Below are 8,123 nucleotides of genomic sequence, written 5' to 3'. Positions count from 1 at the left end.
TGATTAATTACACCCATTCATTTATAGTTATTGGAACACTATAAATATTTGAAAATGTTCCAACAATCTCCCCCCCATTTTCAAAATATTTTAGATTTTGATATTCTTAGAAATCAATTTGCATAAATGAAGGTATCTTATGATTGAGCCTTCACTTAGTGAAAACATGTTAAAGTTAATTGAAATTGAATGGTAAACTAAGCTTTGAATCAACTATACCATTTGATTAACCGAACACATCTTACATAACGATTTCAACATCGATCAATGCATAGTATCCAGGGATACTATTATGGCCATATGTCTGTGTCTTCTTTTCATGAGTGCTGTCAGAGCCAAGCCTTTGAGCTCCTAGAAGCGGCCAGACTTCCACTCACATAGGTAGATCCCATCAAGAGTGTTCCCGTAATTATAACATTCTAACATGTTTATGTTACAGGTCCATTAAGAGTACATTACTCATCCTTCCCTTATCATTACGGGTACCTAGCATTTTAATCTTAGGATGGATTTATTTATAGTGCTGACAGCCACGTACTAATAATGTACTTTGTCTCATTGAACTCAAGACTTGATGTCATACCAAGCGTTGAGTCAAGTTTCCATCATGGGTGACTTTAATTAATGGGCTTGAGTCCCATCCATTTTGAGGTCCTTTTTACTGCATCTCTAGCAAGACTTTTTGTCAAAAGATTCACCAAATTTTCACTTAACCTCACATAATTAATAGTGATCCCTCCATCAAAGATCAATTTTCGGACATAGCTATGTCTTAATCCAATGTGTCTAGACTTTCCATTATATACTTGGCTATATGACTTTGCTAGAATAGCCTCACTATCACAACAGATAGAAATAGGTGAAATTGGCTTCGGCCATAAAGGTACATCATAAAGCAAATTTCTTAACCATTCTGCTTTTTTAGATGTAGTGGCTAATACAATAAATTCAGTAATACATTTTTGTTTCTTGGAACCCCAAGAAATGGCTCCTCCACCAAGAATAAAGATCCATCCACTAGTAGATGCATGATCTTCCAAACTTGTAATCAAACTAGCATCTGAATACCCTTCTAAAATTGGAGGATATCCATTATAACACAATCCATAGTTAATAGTTTTCTTTAAGTACCTAAGTACTCTATTCAAAGCTTGCCAATGCAAACTACTTAGATTACTTGTGTACCTACTCAATTTCCCAACAGCATATGCAATATCTAGTCTTGTACAAGTCATTATGTACATAAGACAACCAATTAGACTTGCATATTTCAATTGATCAATTTTCCTACCAACATTAGATACTAATTTTATTTGAGGATCCATGGGTGTAGATGCTGATATACAATTGAAAAGATCAAATTTTTTAAGCACATTTTCAATATAATGTGATTGTGATAAAGCTATAGTGCTTTCACCTCAGGTTATTTTAATCCCAAGAATAACATTTACTATACCTATATCCTTCATAGAAAAGTTATTTGACAATAATTTCTTTGTGTTTTCTATTTGTTCCAAATCTGTGCCAAAAATGAGTATGTCATCTACATATATAACAAATTTGCCAAAGGAGAAACCCTCTTAATAGAAACAGATACTTCAAGATCTCATACCACAATCCCAAGAATAATACAATGGTATGAAATAAACTTTCCTGATAAGTGGAAACTTGAGGATGCTACAGATCCTGTGGCACCAACTCCTATAAGAAACACTTCATTAAATGAAATCTCTCAACACCAAGATGGCACAGTTGAATTAATATTCAATGGGCCACAAAGAATGCCTCTAAGATATTCCTTCGAAATAAGGAGTACCAGCACAGCTTTTAGGAGGTTAAATTTAGAAGAAGAGTCAAATCCAGAAACACAAACAACAGACTTTAAGACAACTAGAGCCTCTGTCTCTTCTATCCTAACAACATTTACAACCAATTTACAAGAAATAGATAATTCCTCAAATATAGCTCAACCTATCTATGCCAGACAGGAAGAGAGTCCCCAAAATTCATCTCATATGTCACCAACATATTCATTAATGACTAATAATGCAATGCAATGAGAAAATTCAGAAATATTTGTTTTAGAAAAAACTTTTGAGATAAACAAAGAATTGTAGAATGCACTTCTATTCCAACAAAAATAAGCAAAAAATAAAAAATTACTTTAAAAAATATAATGATAAAAAAGAAAGAATTCTTCAAGAATATTATGAATTTATGAATACCCATAAAATCCATATAAAATTCTTTGAATGGTTTGAAGAATATTACTCAGAATCTGTTAATACAATAAAACATAATACTAGGTGGCAGACTAATAAAGGAGAAGTTGAATCTCGACATCCCCCTTTAATAGAAGTTCAATATCTTCACAAAAATACTGGAATAAAAGCAAATCCTTTAAGAATGAGAGCTTCTAATGCAGAAGAACAAATCTCATCAAAAGATGTTAAAATGATAGTATAACAAAACAACTATACAAATATCAGCCTTCATACAATAGGAAAACAATTAGATTATATTGAAAATTTGGTGGAAAGTCAACCGATTAAGAAAGAACCAGTAAAAGAGATAACAGAAAAAAGTTCTAAAAGAACCAATATTCACACCTTATGAGATTCCAAAACCTTTCCAAAAAACCCAAAATGATTTCTTAATAGAAATCCAAAATAGATTTGATGCTTTGGAAAGCTACAAGTCTAAATTAATTGCACCTGATACCCCAATAAAAGCCCAACATTCAGTAAATACACTACATCAATCCTCCCAATCTGACTCTGACCAGTCAAATGAACAACAAATTAACAAGATGGCTTGGAAAGAACCAAAAAGATTATATTATCCAAAAAAACACTGCACTTGATCTTAATATAGAAGAAAAACCTGTTTTCCAGAATAAATACAATGCCAATACTATGAATGGAATATAGATGGAATGTCTGAATACAATATTCTTAGTTTATTACAACAAATGACAATGGTTTCAAATGTTTATAAAACCCAAAACCAAAATGGATTAATCAGTGATCATGCTATAGCTAATCTTTTAGTTGCTGGATTTACTGGTCAATTAAAAGGATGGTGGGATCATGCACTCACTAAAACCCAACAGGAAGAAATTTTAAAAGAAATAGAAAAGGATGATTAAGGAAGAATTATTTTAGATGAACAAGGAAGAGAAATCCAAGATGCAGTAGCAACTTTAATTTTCTCAATCTCTAAACACTTTATAGGAGATCTTTCTCATCTTAAAGATAGGAATTTAGAATTATTATCAAATTTAAAATACAAAAAATTAACCGATTTTAAATGGTATAAAGATGTCTTTATGACTAGAGTTATGCAAAGATCTGATAATCAACAACCATTTTGAAAAGAAAAGTTTCTAGCACGACTTCCCACTTTATTAGGAGAAAAAGTTAGAAATCAAATAAGAGAAAATTACAGAGGCATTATTCCATATGGAAAGCTTACATATGGTGAACTAATTAGTTTCATCCAAAAAGAAGGATTAAAAATTTGTCAAGATTTAAAATTAAAAAAACAACTTAAGAAAAAAAAGATATCAATATAGAAAGGAATTAGGATCATTCTGACACCAATTTGATATTAGAAATGAACCTTCTTCTTCAAAAACATGTTGCCCTATAAAACCAAAAAATAGGAAAAAGAATATTTCAGAATATTATAAAAAACCCAAATATAGAAAATACAGAAAAGGAAAGAAACAACAAAAAACAAAAAACAAAAATGATAAAACAATAAAATGTTATAGATGTGAAAAACCAAGACATATCTCAAAATATTGTAAAATTAAAAGAAAAAATCAATAATTTAAATTTAGATGAAGAAATAGAACAAAAATTAAATGAGATTCTATTAGAAACAACTTCTTCTGAAAATGATACATCTACCGACACAGATGAATTACAAATAGATGAATTACATACAACATCCCAATCTTCTAATAATGAAAATGAACCCTCAATTAATATGTTAACAAAAGACCAAGAATTTATGATAGAAGTTATTGATAAAATTCAAGACCCAGAACTTAAAAGAGAATACCTTTTGAAATTAAAATCTTCATTAAAAGAGAAACTAGAAAAAGAAAAAGAAATTATTTCTAGTCAATCACAAATGTATAATATATAAGATATAATATTTAATAAATATGAAAAAATAAAACCAAGACAAATTACAAATTCTAAATTACAGGTAGAAATAAAACAAATTAAATTAGAACTTTCTCAACTTAAAATAGAACAACAAGAAATGAAAAAACAAATGCAGACCTTAAAACATGAAATCTTAGAAAAAAGTTCATCAGAAACTGAACCTGAACCTGAAGAAAATACGCAAGAATATATGATGGTTCTAACTGAAGTATCTATTCAAAGATATTTAATAAAAATAAATATTGTCATAAACAATGAATTCCAATTAGAAACAATTGCCCTTTTTGATACAGGAGCGGACCAAACCTGCATTAGAGAGGGGATAATCCCAACAAAATATTATGACAAAACATTAGAATCTCTTAAAGCTGCAAATGGTAAAAAACTAAAAATTACTTACAAAATTCCCAATGCAGAAATATCCAATAAAGGTATAAAATATCAAACATGTTTTTTAATGGTAAAAGATATTACTCAAGATGTCATATTAGGAACTTCATTCATGTCTTTACTCAAACCTTATAAAGTAACAAATAATTCTATCTCCACCAAAGTCTTAAACACTAAAGTAGAATTTCCTTTTGTAGAAAAACCAAAAATAAGAAATCTCAACTTATTAAAATCTTTATCCATCCATAATGGGCAAATCAATAATTTAATTAATCATAAACAGAAACAAATCTCTTTTCTAAAAGAAGAAATATGTTCTAAAAAATTGACTGAACAATTAGAAAAAAGAGAATAATAAAAAGGGATAAATCAAATCAAAGAAGAAATAGAATCAACAATTTGTTCTGACATTCCTAATGCTTTTTGGAATAGGAAAAAACACGAAGTAACATTACCATATGAAAATAATTTTGATGAAAGACAAATACCCACAAAAGCAAGACTCATACAAATGAACAAAGAAATGGAAGAATTTTGTAAAAAAGAAATACAAGACATTCTTAATAAAAATTTAATTAGGAAAAGCAGTTCTCCTTGGAGTTGTTCAACATTTTATGTAATAAAAAATGCAGAACTCAAAAGAGGAACCCCAAGGTTAGTAATTAATTACAAACCTCTCAATCAAGCCTTAAAATAGATTAGATACCCAATACCAAATAAGAAAGATTTGCTACAGAAACTTTGTAATACAAATATTTTCTCAAAATTTGACATGAAATCTAGATTTTGGCAAATCCAAATAAAAGAAGAAGAAAGATATAAAACAAAATTTACTATACCATTTGGACAATATGAATGGAATGTAATGCCTTTTGGATTAAAAAATGTTCCATCCGAATTTCAAAGAATAATGAATGATATTTTTTTACCAATATTCTCAATCGACAATAGTATACATCGATGATGTATTAGTGTTTTCAGAAAATTTAGAAAAACACTTCAAACATTTATCCATCTTTATAAAAGTCATAAAAAATAATGGTTTAGTAGCTTCTAAATACAAGATAAGTTTGTTCCAAACCAAAGTAAGGTTTTTAGGTCATTACATTACCCAAGGAACCATTACCCCAATAGAACGGTCCATAGAGTTTGCTAGCAAATTCCTAGACCAAATCCTTGATAAAGTCCAATTATAAAGATCCTTAGGAAGCCTCAATTATGTCATAGATTTTTATCCAGGTCTTAGCAAATCATGTAAACCGTTATATGATAAGCTCAAAAAAAATCTGCAACCTTGGACAAATGACCACACCAATATTATCACCCAAATTAAAAAGCAAATCACAAAGCTTCCTTGTTTATATTTAGCAGATCCAAATGCCCCCAAGATTGTAGAAACATATGCTTCTGAAATAGGATACGATGGAATCCTAAAACAAGTTAAAGGGGGAAAAGAGCAAATAGTTCAGTTTACTTCCAGACATTGGAATCCAACTCAGCAAAATTATAGTACTATTAAAAAGGAAATTTTACCAATTGTTTTGTGCATTTCAAAATTCCAAAGTGATTTATTAAATCAAAAATTTCTTTTGCGAATCGATTGCAAATCAGCAAAAGAAGTTTTACAAAAAGATGTTCAAAATATTGCCTCAAAATAGATTTTTGCAAGATGGCAGACAATTTTGAGCGTATTTGATTTTGATATTTAATACATCAAAGGAGAAACTAATTCTTTGCCTGATTTTCTCACCAGAGAGTTTCTTCAAAAATGCCACCCAAACTCCGAGACAAAGGAAAAGGGAAAATAGGAGAGTCATCCAAAATCCAAATTTCCTCAAAACCAATTAAGTCATGGTATGAAATTTGACATGAAGAAGAAAATGAAAATCATCATCATCATCAAAGTCCTCCAAAAATACAATAGTTCAATATGCACAAGACCCAAATGAAATTGGTTCTCAAATCAATGGATTGAGTCCCTTTCTCAATCCCCCAGAAGTAGCATTGGCCTTTTCACACATGAAAGAGGAAACTCATCTCAAACAAATTGCTGCTGAAGCGGAAAAGATTTGAAAAAATAAAGAGATTGTTTTACATAAACCAAAATCTCTCAAAAATATTTTAAAATAGACATATCCCCAAGATGTTTTTCCAAAAGAAATAGAAATGTCTTCACAGACTGCTACACAAAAATCCTCACAGTATTTTCCAAACAAATATTTTAAAAAAATTCTTGTTATGGAGGAAGAATTTTCAGAAAAACCTCTACATACACTTGCAAAAGAACTTTTCAATGGATGGCATTTCAAACCATTGAATTCTCAAAAGCCCCAACAATATTATGAAAACATACTAGTTCAAACTGGATCAGTACTGTTCAAACACTACACAGACCCAAAAGATCCAAATTTTATTATCCATTCAACAGCCCAAATACTAAAAATTCTTCGACCAAGGGATTGGAGTGAAAACCCAAATTCTATCAAGAAATTCTCAGCCAAATTTACCATCGAAATTGACCATCACCTATATTTTACATATTGGGATTACCAAATGGCATTACCAAATGGCTGAGAATTCTTGGCTCATATATTTCAAATACGGTACCTAATTCAAATTCCCAAACTGGTTCCAAGAATGGTGGAATTGGTATGGACCATCATCCTTTGAGATACTACCAGAAAAAATTCAAAACTTATGGCCCAAATTCTTTGACAAATTTCAGCCTGAATCAGACCAAAAACACATTTACAGGACAATCCATTTTTTCTCAAAACTATGCATTTCTTGGATTTTTTCATGGAATTATTCTTATGAGCAAGATCAATATACTGGAATTTCATTACTAGTTCGAAACTACAGAACTAAATGGTGGGACAAGTTTAATAATGAAAAATATGATTCAAAATATTTGGATAATTTTTTCAACAAGAATCCAAGATTATGTAAGTCTGCAGTCCTAGACCAAACCACAGCAAAATTCCTTCAAGCAAAGTCGACAGCTAGTGCTATGTTAGCTCAATCCAAAACCAATAAGGAATACAAAAAAATCATGGCTGAAATGCTTAGCTCATTGGATTTCGAATCCGAAGATGAGAAATCTTTAGCATATTCAATCAAAACGGTAGAACTTGCGGACGATACCACTTTAGTAACCATCACCAAGACCAAGAAAAGATGATACAAGAAAAGACAAGTGAATAGGAAATATTCTCTGGCGTAAATAGTAAACATTCCTTGCAAGAAAAGACAAGTGAATAGGAAATATTCTCTGGCGTAAACAGTAAATATTCCCTGCAAGAAAGACGCATGAACAGTAAATATTCTCTGTAGTTTGTATTTTTGTAATCAGAGAATATATTCTTTGAAAAGTTTTAATCAAAGTCTCAATTATGTAATGATGGACGGGAAAAATTTCTCGTTTCAAATGATGTAAAGAGATAATAGCCTTCTATAAAAGGTTATCAAATTCAGAATGGAAGGCATGACTCGAAATACCCATTTCAGAAATCAAAACTCATTTCTCCAGAGTTCCAAAGTTTCTCCAAATTTTAA

Source organism: Gossypium hirsutum, chromosome D08, assembly GCF_007990345.1.
Source record: "Gossypium hirsutum isolate 1008001.06 chromosome D08, Gossypium_hirsutum_v2.1, whole genome shotgun sequence".
Taxonomy (NCBI): domain Eukaryota; kingdom Viridiplantae; phylum Streptophyta; class Magnoliopsida; order Malvales; family Malvaceae; genus Gossypium; species Gossypium hirsutum.
The sequence above is the reverse complement of the archived record's forward strand: the minus strand, read 5'-3'. Positions refer to the sequence as shown.